The sequence below is a fragment of the Mesoplodon bidens genome, assembly GCF_964165515.1.
Source record: "Mesoplodon bidens genome assembly, chromosome: 14".
Lineage (NCBI taxonomy): Eukaryota > Metazoa > Chordata > Mammalia > Artiodactyla > Ziphiidae > Mesoplodon > Mesoplodon bidens.
In genome coordinates this window covers 16,279,212-16,293,067 of record NC_138170.1, presented here as the reverse complement: position 1 = coordinate 16,293,067, position 13,856 = coordinate 16,279,212, and positions in this window count along the sequence as shown.

Below are 13,856 nucleotides of genomic sequence, written 5' to 3'. Positions count from 1 at the left end.
GGTCTGAAAGAGGGAGAGAAGGGTCCCCAGACTGATCTGAAGAGAAAGAGGAGACAGGGAGGGTCTGTGAAGGAGGAGGAGGTGTTGGCAGAAAGAGGGAGGCATCAGCTGTGCAGGCGGGGATGTTCCAAGACATGGAGATGAGAGTGACCCCTGGCCCTGGGAACAAGGAGGTCATAGGCGACCTGTTCGATTTCAGTGGAATGGTGGGAGGCAGAAGCACAGGTCGAGTAGGTCAAGACCAGCCAAGCTGTTGACACGTCAGCTACACGCAGCTTTCAAGAACTGTTACTGTGAATGGGAGCTGAGGAAATGGCCGTAGCTAGAAGTGGGAGAGGTGTGTAGCCAACAGAGGGTTTGTGGTTTGTTTTTTCACAAGGGACATGCAAGAGCGTGTTCATGCGTGGATGGGAGTAAACTTGCAGGAGGGCAGGGAGAATTGCTGATCTTCGTGAAGCGCACTTCACCTTCCAGGGCTTCCAACAAGGAGGAAATGCCTGCGCTTGTGGGCTGTTCTCGTTCCTGGAACCAGGAGCCCCCCGGTTTGGATCCAGCTGCCAGGGGAGGCCCCATTGTGACGGCAACATCCTGGTCACGCCCTCCCCTGCCTGCCCTGGGTCTTCCGTTCCCACAGCCCCCTTCACGCCTGGACGTGTGCATTTGGGGGGCTTGTTGCTGTCTTTCCCCAGAACTTGGCCCCTGAGCAGTCTGCAGAAGGAGTCCATGTGCACCTGGCGTTCTTTGTCTTGGTCAAGCCTATTAAATATTTGGGGGTGGGGTGGGGTCTCCTGGAGGGGACGTTGCCTCTCTAGCTTCCTCATCCTATAGCCTGCCCCCGCCAGCAGGGCAGATAGTTCTTGGTTATCTCAAGCGCATCAGGCCTACCTTGACCCCTCCACACACACCACTCCAAGCAGCTTAACAGAATTGCTCCAAAACAAATGGCGTCGTCTTGCTGAGGGGAATTCTGATGAATAAAATTTTCTCCATTTCAAGCCTATCCAGTTGTTTGAAGAAAGAAGAGAGAATTGACCTCTTCTCCACAGGGAGCAAACCAGGACCAGAAATGAATGTTCAAGAGAAGGACAAATGAAGAAAAGTTTTAACACTCACAGTTGTCTAGCGTGGGACAGGATGCCCAGTCAGGGGTGAGCAGGCAGTGGGAGGATGGCCATCCCTCCAGGATGATGTACCTATGTCCGCCCCTGGAAAGGACTTTGGACTGGGCGGCCTCCCCAGCTTGAAGTTACTTTGGATCTGCAACCTGTAGTGGTCCAGGTGGGGCCTTATACGTTAGTTTTATAATACGGTTACATTACATTGCTCTTAATCTAATTATTACCAAGAAGTAATCATCCAAGTGGGCTTTTATGCAGAATGTAGTTGTCCAGAGTGCTCTGGAAGCTTTTTATTACCCGGAGAAGGAAGCCAGGTGGAACCAGCCAGTCAGAAGATGGTTCTTCCCAGTCCTCTCTAGAGACGTACGTGATGGGGAGAGGGATCCAGATCTGCCCCCGCCGCCAAGCACTGAATCTTCTGGTCCGTTCTGTGCAACTCCCGTGTGGACAGAGATACTTATTCCTTGGTTGATGAAAATAATCTCTAGCAGATAGGCTTTTCAGGGCCAAATAGCAGAAGTAATGCAAGCTGAACGCATGTGTTTTGGGTAATAACACAGGTGTTCAGGCAGTGGTTGACATTTGCTTTATCCACGTGCTCTAGCTTCCTTCCTGCCTCCTCCATAGGGAAGTTATCCTCATTAGCATGGAAATAAAGGAGAGATGCGTTTGTGATGCCCAAAAGATTCTCAAAAACAACAACAGGCTGGTTGCAGGGTGTCCTCCAGGAGTTTGCTTATTGACTTCTCCTAAAAGCACCCAGAAGTATCTGCAGAGAGGCCAGAGGCCTCCAGACCTGCACACCCCTGAGCATGAGCCAACCTCCTTGCCGAGAGCCTAGCTTGACAGTTGCTATTACATTTTGAGAAAACAGAAAGTCACCGTTTAGCTCACTATCCAATAAAGAACAAGTTGCCCCTGGAAGATTCCCCACAGGGATAAGGATTCTGGTATTGGGCTTCCCTGGTGGCGCAGTGGTTAAGAATCCGCCTACCAATGCAGGGGACACGGGTTTGAGCCCTAGCCCGGGAAGATCCCACATGCCGCTGAGCACCTAAGCCCGTGCGCCACAACTACCGAGCCTACACTTTAGAGCTCTCAAGCCACAACTACTGAGCCCACGTGCCACAGCTACTGAAGCCCGTGCACCTAGAGCCCATGCTCCGCAACAAGAGAAGCCACCGCAATGAGAAGCCTGCGCACCACAACGAAGAGTAGCCCCCGCTCGCTGCCACTAGAGAAAGCCCGCGCGTAACAAAGAAGACCTAGCACAGCAAAAAATAAATAAATACGTAAATAAATGTATTTTAAAAAAAAATTCTGCTATCAAACTTAGGAAAATGCAGAATTGCTACCAAGACGAAACTAGAGACAACTCATTAGGGAGTCCTTTAGACAAAATAAACTCAGTCTTTCAGAAGCTGAAGCCTTTAAATTGAGATGCTCCATCTTTCTTCCCAAAGGAGGGGAAGGAGGGAGATGAACAGATTGTTTCCACTGTCTACCACTCCCCCCACTTCATCGACCAGCTCATCCGTAAGGCTCAGGCCCTCCCATCAGGTGGCGTTCCCAGGCTCCCATGAGGGCGGAGCAGGGGACAGAGTCTGGATGCTCACAACCGTGCTGAGTGCAGGGCAGCCCTCAGGAGCCCTCACCTCACATTGCCTTGCCTCTTGGAACTCTGTCCACTGGGGGTGCTGAAATGCTTCGAGCCCCTGGAAAATTTACAAAGGGTGTGGGCCTGGGCACTAAATTCAAAGGCGCCAAGTTGGAGCCAACTTCCCTGGCAGTGGTTGGAGCCAGACATATCCTGCGTCACCCAGTGACCCTGGAAGTCCCAGCAGCTCCTGCCCTGATAGGCTGCTGTTCTGTGCATCCACTGTCCATGTCTGCACAGGCTGCAGCGGGTTTCCAGAGCTCTCTGCTGTTTCTGGTCTCTTCCCAGTGGGTGCTGGGCTTCCAAGCTATTATAGGCTTAATTGTGTCCCCTAATTCAAATGTTGAAATCCTAACCCCCCAGTATCTCAGAATGTGACTGTATTTGGTGATAGGCCTTTAAAGAAGGCCTGTCTTCATGAAGTTGAATGATTTCACTGTGGTGGGCCCTTATACAATATGACTGGTGTCCTAATAAGAAGAGATTAGACCACAGACGCACACAGAGGGAAGACCATGTGACCACACAGAGAGAAGACACCGTCTACAAGCCAAGGGGAGAGACCTCCGAAGAAACCAATCCTACCAATCCCTTGATCTTGGACTTGTGTCCTCCAGAGTCATGATAAAATAAATTTCTGTTGTTTAAGGCACCTAGTCTGTGGTGCTTTGTTATGACAGCTCAAGCAAACTAATGCACATAACTAGTGGGGTCTACATTTAGAGCTGGGGTTGCCTCTCGGTCTGGGCTGGGAGAAGTGACCTCTTGGGCCTCACCCACTCCAAGCCTTTGTGGTGAGCCACAAACAAGGTCAACTTATTATCTTGAGAAAAAGCTTTGATACTTCTGGCAGGTGATTGTTTATTTTAAAAAGAGAATAATCCTCAGTTTTTAATTCTTTCTCTCTAATTTCTGATACTTCGGTCTCTGTGCCCCTTACTGATTCTCAGGACATTCCTTTGGTTCAGTCTGGAAGGTGCAGGTTTCATTTGCAAGGTTCCCATCAACCCTGACAATGCCATCTTTTACTGGTGACTTTGTGCCCTCAGCAGCATCCAGCAGAGTGGTGTACCTGGTGCAGAGTAGATGCTCAGTTAATGTCTACCGAATGGAGGAATAAACAAGGTATTTAGTAACACGGATGTTTCCATGCAGGGTCAGTCTATCAGAAAACATCATTCTAGTTACACACACCTCACCTTCATTCACTCCCTGCTGGTCAGAGTCCAGCCCAAAGGTTCTTAGTTGGAGTGGAAGGGCAGGGGGAGGTAAAGGAGGAGGTAGGAAAAAGAATCAGAAATTCCAAGGGTAGTTTTTCAGACTACCCAAGCCTGCTTTTCTCTGGCGCCTATCAGACCAAAACTACCTGGTATGTGGAATGCAGCCTCTATGTTGGCATTTGGTGGCCCCAGACACGGTGAATGTTCTTGATCAGTGTTCCATGTGCACGCAGGAAATGCTGTTGTTGGGTGGAATTTTTGTAACTGTCAATTAAGTCAAGTTGGTTGATAGTGTTGTTTGGGTCATTTGTATCCTTAAAATTTTTTGCCTCCTTGTCCTATAATATGCTGAAAGAGGAGGGTTGAACTCTCCAACTCTAATAGCGGATTTGCCTATGTCTTCTTTCAAATCTATTTGTTTTGGCCTTGTGTATTTTGAAGCTCTGTTGTTAGAGGCAGACACATATACGATTATTATGTCTTCTTGGATATTTGACTCCTTTATCACTATGTAATATCTCTTTAACTCTGATAATCTTCCTTGTTGTGAACTTTACTTTAAGATTAATATAGCAACTCCAACTTTCTTTTGGTTAGTGTTTGTATATCTTTCTCCATCCTTTTACTTTTAACCAGTGCATGACTTTATATTTAAAGTGGGTTTATTGTAGATAGCATATAGTTGAGGCATGCTTTTTTTGTTCAGTCTCAGTCTTTTAACTGATATGTTTGGACCATTCATATTTTAACTGATTATTGATATGGTTGCATTAAAATTTACCATTTTACTAGCTGTTTTCTATTTGTTCCACTTGTTTTTTGTTTTTTCCTCTTTTACAGGCTTCTCAGTATTTTTTTATGGTTCAATTTTATCTCCTCTAGTGACTTATTATTTCTTTTAAAAAATGGATTTTTGAATTGATAAAGAGAATGTGATATATATGAAATCTTGACATTTGTGACAATATAGATGGACCTGGAGGGCATTATGCTGAGTGAAATAAGTCAGACAGAGAAAGACAAATACCATATAATCTCACTTATATGTGGAATCTAAAACAAAAACAAAATAAAAGGGAGCTCACAGATACAGAGAACAGACTGGTGATTGCCAGAGGCAGGGTGTAGGGGGGAGTGGGGGAGGATGAAATGGATGAAGGGGGTCAAAGGGTACAAATTTCCAGTTATTTAAAAATAAGTCATGGTGCTGTAATGTACAGCATGGTGACTATAGTTAATAATACTGTATTGTATACTGAAAGTTGCCAAGAGAATAAGTCTTAAAAGTTCTCATCACAAGAAAAAAACCTGTAACTATGTGTGGTGATGAATGTTAACTAGACTTATTGTGGTGGTCATTTTGCAATATATACAAATATTATATTGTACACCTGAAACTAATGTAATATGTCAGTTATATCTCAGATTTTAAAAAAACATTTAAAATCATTGCCCTAGAATTTATAATATACATTTTAAATAATCTGAGTCTTTCTTCAAATAATATACTATTTCACAAGTATAAGGATTTTATAACAGCATACTTTCAATTCTTCCCTTCCACCTCTTGTGCCATTGTTGTCATACATTTTACTTTTACATATGCTATAAATACATATTTCATTGTTATATTTGCTTTTAACAGTTATCTTTTGGAGCAAATAAAAATAAAGAAAAATGATCTTACTTTACCTTCATTTATTTATGATGCTCTTTTGACCTTTATCATATTCTTTCTGCCTAAAGAACTTCCTTTAACATTTATGGCAGGGTAGGTTTGCTAGCAATGAATTCCTCATTTTTTCTGTCTGAGAAAGTTTTGATTTTGCATATCTTTCATTTTTTTAAGGCTATTTTAACTAGGTATAGGGTTTTGAATTGTGAGATTTTTCTCCCAGAACTTTAAAGATGTTAATACATTGTCTTCTGGCTTGCATGGTTTCTGACAAGTATGTTGTAGTTCTTACCCTTGTTTCAGTGCAGATAATATATTTATTTTCTTGACTGCCTTCAAGATTTTCCCTTTGTCTTTGGTTTGCAGCAGTCTGTATGTGATATATCTAGGTATGTTTGTTTGTTTGTGGTATTTATCCTTTTGTTTTTCTCTGATATTCTTGGATCTGTGATTTTGTGTCTGTCACTAATTTTGGACAATTCTCAGCCTTTTTTCCTTTTCAAATATTTCTTCTGCCCATCTTCTCTTTCTTCTCCTTCTGTGATTCAAATTATGCTTATGTCTGATAATGTCCCATGCTTTAGAATGATCTGTTCTTTTTTTTCTTTTTTTCCCCCTTGGGGCCATTATCTAGTGATGATATGTTTCTTCTATTTTTAATTAATTAATTGATTAATTATTTTGGCTGCACTGGATCTTAGTTGCAGCACACAGGATCTTTGTTGTGGTATGTGGACTTCTTGCGGCATGTGGACTCTTAGTTGTGGCATGCGGACTTCTTAGTTGTGGCATGATCTGTTCTTTGTTTGTTTTCACTCTTTTTCTCTTTGGTTTCAGTTTGGGTAATTTCTATTAAATTTCTTCAAGTTCATTCTTTACTCAATTCAGTCAATTCTAATGATGAACCCAAAAGCCCTTTTTATTCCCATTACTATGGGTTGGTTTTTTTTTTTAATTTTTAGCATTTAAAAAATATATTTAGGGCCTCCCTGGTGGCGCAGTGGTTGAGAGTCCGCCTGCCGATGCAGGGGATACGGGTTCGTGCCCCGGTCCGGGAGGATCCCATATGCCGCGGAGCGGCTGGGCCCGTGAGCCATGGCCGCTGAGCCTGCGCGTCCGGAGCCTGTGCTCCGCAACGGGAGAGGCCACAGCAGTGAGAGGCCCGCATACCGCAAAAAAAAAAAAAAAATATATATATATATATATATATTTATTTATTTTATCCATTTATTTTCCTTTTCTTTCTTTCTTTCTTTCTTTTTTTTTTTGCTGCATCGGGTCTTATTTGTGGCACACGGGATCTTTGTTGAGGCATGCGGGATCTTTTCGTTATGGTGTGCGGTCTGCTTGGGTTTCTCTCTAGTTGTGGTGTGTTGGCTTCTCTTTAGTTGTGGCACACGGGGCTAAAGGGAGCGTGGGCTCTGTAGTTGTGGCATACAGGCTCTAGAGCATGTAGTTTGCGGCACGCTGGCTCTCTCGTTGACGCACATGAGCTCAGTAGTTGCGGTGTGCAGGCTTAGTTGCTCTGCAGCATGTGGGATCTTAGTTCCCCAACCAGAGATCGAACCTGTGTCCCCTGCATTGGAAGGCAGATTCTTTACCACTGGACCACCAGGGAAGTCCCTTTTTAGCATTTTAATTTGATTCTTTTTCATGGTTTCTATTTCTCTGCTGAATTTACCAATCTGATCTTGCATGCTATCTAGTTTTTCCTTTAGGTCTTTTAAAATATTAATCATAGTTAATGTCTGATAATTCAATGCATGTGAGTCTGGTTCTCATGATTGTTTTATCTCTTCAGACTGTGTTTTCTTGTCTTTTTGTGTGCACATAATTTTTTTATTGGAAGTTGGAAATACTGAATAGGACAATAGATATTAAGATAAGTATTTTTTATGTTTCAAGATGGACCTGCCTTTCCTTCTCCTCAGACTTGGGGTGGTGAGTTGTGTTAATCTAGTCAGGAATTGGGCTGGTTTGAAGTTTCTAATTGGTTTAGCCACCTTCACTGCATTAGAGGCTTCAAATCCCTCTAGCAATCTATATTTATGCTGTGGGCTAATTTGCCAGTGAGTTTTTCTGAATATGTGCTCTCCATTTGGTTTTGGATCTTCCTGCTACTCCCCAGAGAGAATCTATCTCATGTAGTTCTCCCTGATGTATTCCACCATTAGTTTTTATTGGATGCTTGCTAGCGTGTATGAGGGAAGAGTGTAGGTGGGTCATTCTCTGATATTCTGATTAAGCCTCAGTCTTAGGAAACCCTGTCCACCTGGGTCTCAGAGGTGCAACCGTCACAAGAATTCCTGTCCCTCCCCCGGGGGTAGAGCTTTTTATTTTCTGTTCTTCCCTACCTGCAGCAGGTTTCCACTGGTGACCTTAGGGTACAGTTTTTGTCACCCTTCCCTCTGCATATTAAGGCTTTTGTTCTCCAGGGAAGATATGGGCTGTGGGTCAGCTAATTTCGTCAGTGGCTGATGTTCCCCTCTCTCAGTCAGTAACACAGGAGAGTTTTCTCAGAAATCTTTTCTAATCCTTTCTGTAGTCACCTGGTGGAATTCCTGGGGGGAAATCCTGCAAGAGAAGCCTCTCTTATATTAGCTTCCATTCGGCTGTTAGCAATTTGTTCAAAATTTCTAACTGAATCATCATAGTGACCTATAAGTGTTCAGTGGCTTCTGTTCTAGGTAAGCAAATGCTTGTGTCCTTTTTCTCCCAGCATCTGTTTCTCTCTAGATTTCAGGTAAATTGTTTGTCTTGCAACCTCAGTTTCTAATGCGGCCAAGATAAGTCATTAATTTGTAGTGTGCCTTGCTATTTTCTTATTGTAAGTGTGGTGACCACTCTCTTTCAAGCTCTCTACACCTCTGGGCCGAAACTGGAAGTCTGCATTGGCATTTTAATTAACACAATGTCCTGGGAAGAAAACAAACAAAACGGATTTCCAGTTTTTCCTGTCATCTTCATGCATCAAAAGCCAGAACTGGGCTTCCCTGGTGGTGCAGCGGTTAAGAATCCACCTGCCAATGCAGGGGGACATGGGTTCAAGCCCTGGTCCGGAAAGATCCCACATGCTGTGGAGCAGCTAAGCCCATGCGCCACAACTACTGAGCCCACGTGCTGCAACCACTGATGCCTGCATGCCTGGAGCCTGTGCTCCGCAACAAGAGAAGCCACTGCAATGAGAAGCCCGCTCACCACAACCAAGAGTAGCCCCCGCTCAGCGCAACTAGAGAAAGCCCATGCACAGCAATGAAGACCCAATGCAGCCAAAAATAAAAACAAATAAATTAATTTAAAAACACTGGAAAAAATTTCTGTCAGAGTAAAGGCACCTCCACATAGAGTTAATGCCTCCAAGACAGTAGTTTTTACCTTTATATCTTCATTATGACTTCAGGTCATGGTGTAGTAAGTTGTTTTCTCACAGTAAACAAGTGTTAGTCAGTAAGTTGCTAATACTGTGGGCTCCTTTCAGCCACACTTGGAAACATTCCTATCCTTATGTCCTTAATCTACTAGGTTCTAGTATTTATTATTTGGTTTCTGGGGAGTAGGGTCCTACTTACAATCCCTGTTCTCTTTGATTTCTCTCACTTGTACTTCCTTTGACTTAAAAAGACTTTACAAAATTTTCATGAGGAAGAAATCAAAACCTGATTTTCTAAAGACCTTCTGGAAAACTGGGCTTTTTTTCGGAGGAAAAAAATAAGCAGACAACAACCAAGTTCCTCTCTGTTTCCACATCTTCTCATGGCTTCCATGGTAAATAATCCATTTCCAAGATCAAATGCATGTGATTAGAGACAATGTAATTTAGGAATAAAAAGAAGATTTTAAAATAACAGTCTTTAAATAAAAATAAAGCGGAGATTTTTATAACCTAGAGTTCAAGTTTATAGCAGTTTGGAAATAGGTGTTGCAAACTAGGAAGTTTAGTCTTTTCCCCCACTTGTGTTTTCTTTTTTACAACTCAAGATAAGCATGCACACAGTTTTAAAAATCGTAATCTATAGCAGAGGTCAGCAAACTTTTTCTGTAAAAGGCCAGATAGCAAATATTTTAGGCTTGCAGGCCATACAACTTTTGTTACAATTACTCAGCTCTGCCATCATGAACACAAAATCAGCCATAAGTAATACAAATGAGTGTGACTGTGTCCCAATAAAACTTCATTTACAAAAATAGGCAGCAATCCTGTGGATCATAATTTGTTGACTCTTGAGCTATAGAATAATTTGAAATGAAAAATCAAAGACTTGCACTCCCAGAGGCCATCCCACTCTCCAGAGTAACCACGTTTAACCATTTTCTGTATTCTTTGGGTGGCTAAACCCATAATTCTAGATAATATGTGTATAACTCTATTTCTTGATTTTTTAATTTTGCATGGCATCTACTGAGTCCCCCCTATGAAATATGGGAAAATTGTCTGACTCACATTACCTGTACCCTACATTACTCCCTAAGACTTATATCTTATAAACATATATATTTATAATTTTTCTTTTACTTTTATAATTTTGCTCTTTTTCCATTAACAGGACACCATTTCTCTTGATCATCCCCTCCCCTATACTCCTCCCCATCCTTTCCTGATTACTGTCAGTTACAATGTTACTTTTACAATACCCTTGTTATAATGTTTACATTCATTTTGTAAATTAATTATATCTGTGGTGCTCTGCCAGAAGTTGATTCTAAAAATTACAAACTAAGAAATAGCATTTGCAACATTTTAACTATGTAAATATTAATCACTGTAGAGCCAATTAGTGTGATTGGAGAAAGAAACATAATCCTCTGGGACTAAATCCATCTCTCCACAATGTTCCAAGCATCAAAGCCATGTGGATTGTTTTTTCTTATACTCCAGCAAATACTCAAAACTATACTGCATTTTAGTTTGCAGTCTTATCCTGAAAATACTATCATTAATCTTCAAGAATTCTTGTTCTCTTCTCCTTTTTCAGGTTAACCTATTCTTGTTTCATGGGGAAAATGTCCTCACACAGAGTTCTGAGACTTCCATTTCTTTCTTTTTTTAATTAATCTTTTTTATTAAAGTATAGTTGATGTACAATATTATATAAGTTACAGATATACAATATAGTGATTCACAATTTCTAAAGGTTATACTTGATGGAACAAAATTTATATTTTAAGGTAGGACAAGAAAAAAATTAAACATAAAATTCTCTCTCTGTGCTTGTTTGAGCCTTCTTCCTCCCTAATGTGCAGTGTGCATCTGCATTACACATTAACCAGAGCTCCCCAAAGATGGGAGTGCCTGCTCAACCGTAAAGACAATTTTTTTTCTTTCTTCTGAGGCTAGCAATGTAACTTCTTAAAAGAATAGCATTCTTTCCCAGCTCTGTAGGGGGTCATGATGACTTGCTACTCACTTTGTATGTGCTTACCTGGATTATGTAGTGTTGGTGACCTTTATGTAAAATATCGGTATGTCATTTTGATATACGATCCTTTGTCTCAAAAATGAGTATGACTAAGCCTTTGACTTCTATCAGGCAGAACAGTTTTCAGAGCTGTCTGAGAATCTGCTTCCTGGGTTATAATCCTCAGTTTGGCTCGAATAAAATTTCCTTTTTTCTTTTTGATAGTAATTGAATTTTCATCAACATACTCTATTTATAGTTATTATAAAATATTGGCTATATTCCCTGTGTTGTACAATATATCCTTGTGGCTTATTTTATTGATTTATTTTTATTTATTTATTTTTTAATAAATTTATTTATTTTATTTTTGGCTGCGTTGGGTCTTCGTTGCCACGCGCAGGCTTTCTCTAGTTGCGGCAAGTGGGGGCTACTCTTCATTGCGGTGTGCGGGCTTCTCATTGCAGTGGCTTCTCTTGTTGTGGAGCACAGGCTCTAGGCACGTGGGCTTCAGTAGTTGTGGCACGTGGGCTCTAGAGCGCAGGCTCGGTAGTTGTGGTGCACGGGCTTAGTTGCTCCGCAACATGTGGGATCTTCCTGGACCAGGGCTTGAACCCGTGTCCCCTGCATTGGCAGGCGGATTCTTAACTACTGTGCCACCAGGGAAGTCTTATCCTTGTAGCTTATTTTATACATAGTAGTTTGTACCTTTTAATCCCCTACTCCTATGTTGCTCCTCCCCTCTCCCCTCTCCCCACTGGCAACCACTAGCTTGTTCTCTGTGTCTGTGAGTCTGCTTCTTTTTCATTATATTCACTAGTTTGTTGTATTTTTTAGATTCCACATATAAGTGGTATCATACAGTATTTGTCTTTCCCTGTGTGACTTACTTCACTTAGCATAATACCCTCCAAGTCCATCCATGTTGCTACAAAGGACAAATTTTCATTCTTTTTTTTATGGCTGAGTAGTATTCCATTGTATGTGTGTGTGTGTGTGTGTATCACATATGTCACATCTTTTGTATCCATTCATCTTTTGATGGACATTCAGGTTGCTTCCATATCTTGGTTATTGTAAATAATGGAGCCATGAACATTGGGATGCATATATCTTTTCAAATCAGTGTTTTCATTTTCTTCAGATATATACCCAGGAGTGGAATTGCTGGATCATATGGTAGTTCTATTTTTAGTTATTTTTGTTTTCCACAGTGGCCGCACCAATTTACATTCCTACCAACAGTGCACAAACGTTTCTTTTTTCCACATCCTCACCAACATTTGTTATTTGTATCCTTTTTGATGAAAGCCATTGACAGGTGTGAGGTGGTAGCTCATTGTGATTTTGATTTGCATTTCCCTGATGATTAGTGATGTTGAGCATCTTTTCATGTGCCTGTTGGCCATCTGCATTTACTCTTTGGAAATATGTCTATTCAGTTCTTCTGCTCATTTTTTAATCGGGTTTATGTTTTTGATGTTGAGTGGTATGAGCTGTTTATATATGTTGGATATTAATCCCTTATTGGTCATATCATTTGCAGATATTTTCTCCCATTCAGTAGGTTGTCTTTTTCTTTTGTGGATGATTTCCTTTGCTGTGCAAAAGCTTTCAAGTTTAATTAGGTCTCATTTGGTTTTTTTAATTTTATTTCCTTTACTTTAGGAGACAGATGAAAAAAATATTGCTGTGATTTATATCAAAGAGTGTTCTGCCATGTTTTCCTCTAGGAGTTTTATGGTTTCTGGTCTTACACTTAGGTCTTTAATCCATTTTAAGTTTATTTTTGTATTGGGTTGACCAAAAAGTTCATTTGATTTTTTCCGTAAGATGGCTCTAGTAGCACTTAGTTGTCTTTAATTTCATTCAAAACAATTTTGTTAGATTGTATGTAATAGCTGTCAGATCAGTGTGCATTTAGAAAAAAGACCTACCAAAATTGGTGAATTTTTGTGTGGCCATTTTAATATTGAAGATGGAAGAAAAAAAGCAACATTTTTGGCATATTATGCTTTATTATTTCAAGAAAGGTAAAAACTCAACTGAAACACAAAAAAAGATTTGCGCAGTGTATGTAGAAGGAGCTGTGACTGATCAAACATGTGAAAAGTGCTCTGTGAAGTTTCGTGCTGGACATTTCTCGCTGGACAATGCTCCGCAGTTGGGTAGACCAGCTGAAGTTGATAGGAATCAAATCGAGACATTAATTGAGAACACTCAACATTATACCATAGCAGAGATAGCAGACATGCTCAAACTATCCAAATCAAGTGTTGAAAATCATTTGCACCTGCTTGGATATTTGAATTACTTTCATGTTTGGGTACCACATAAGTTAAGCAAAAAAAACCCTTCATGACCGTATTTCCGCATGCTGTTTTCTACTTAAACGTAATGAAAACGTTCCGTTTTTAAAACAAATTGTGACAGGCGATGAAAAGTGGATACTGTACAACAATGTGGAATGGAAGAGATCGTGAGGCAAGCAAAATGGACCACCACCAACCACAACAAGGGCTGGTCTTCATCCAAAGCAGTTGATGTTGTGTATATGGTGGGATTGGAAGGGAGTCCTCTATTACGAGCTCCTTCTGGAAAACCAAACGATTAATTCCAACAAGTACTGCTCCCAAATAGACCAACTGAAAGCAGCACTCCACGAAAAGCGTCTGGAATTAGTCAACAGAAAATGCCTAATCTTCCATCAGGATAACGCAAGACCGCACGTTTCTTTGATGACCAGGCAGAAACTGTTACAGGTTGACCGGGAAGTTCTGATTCATCCGC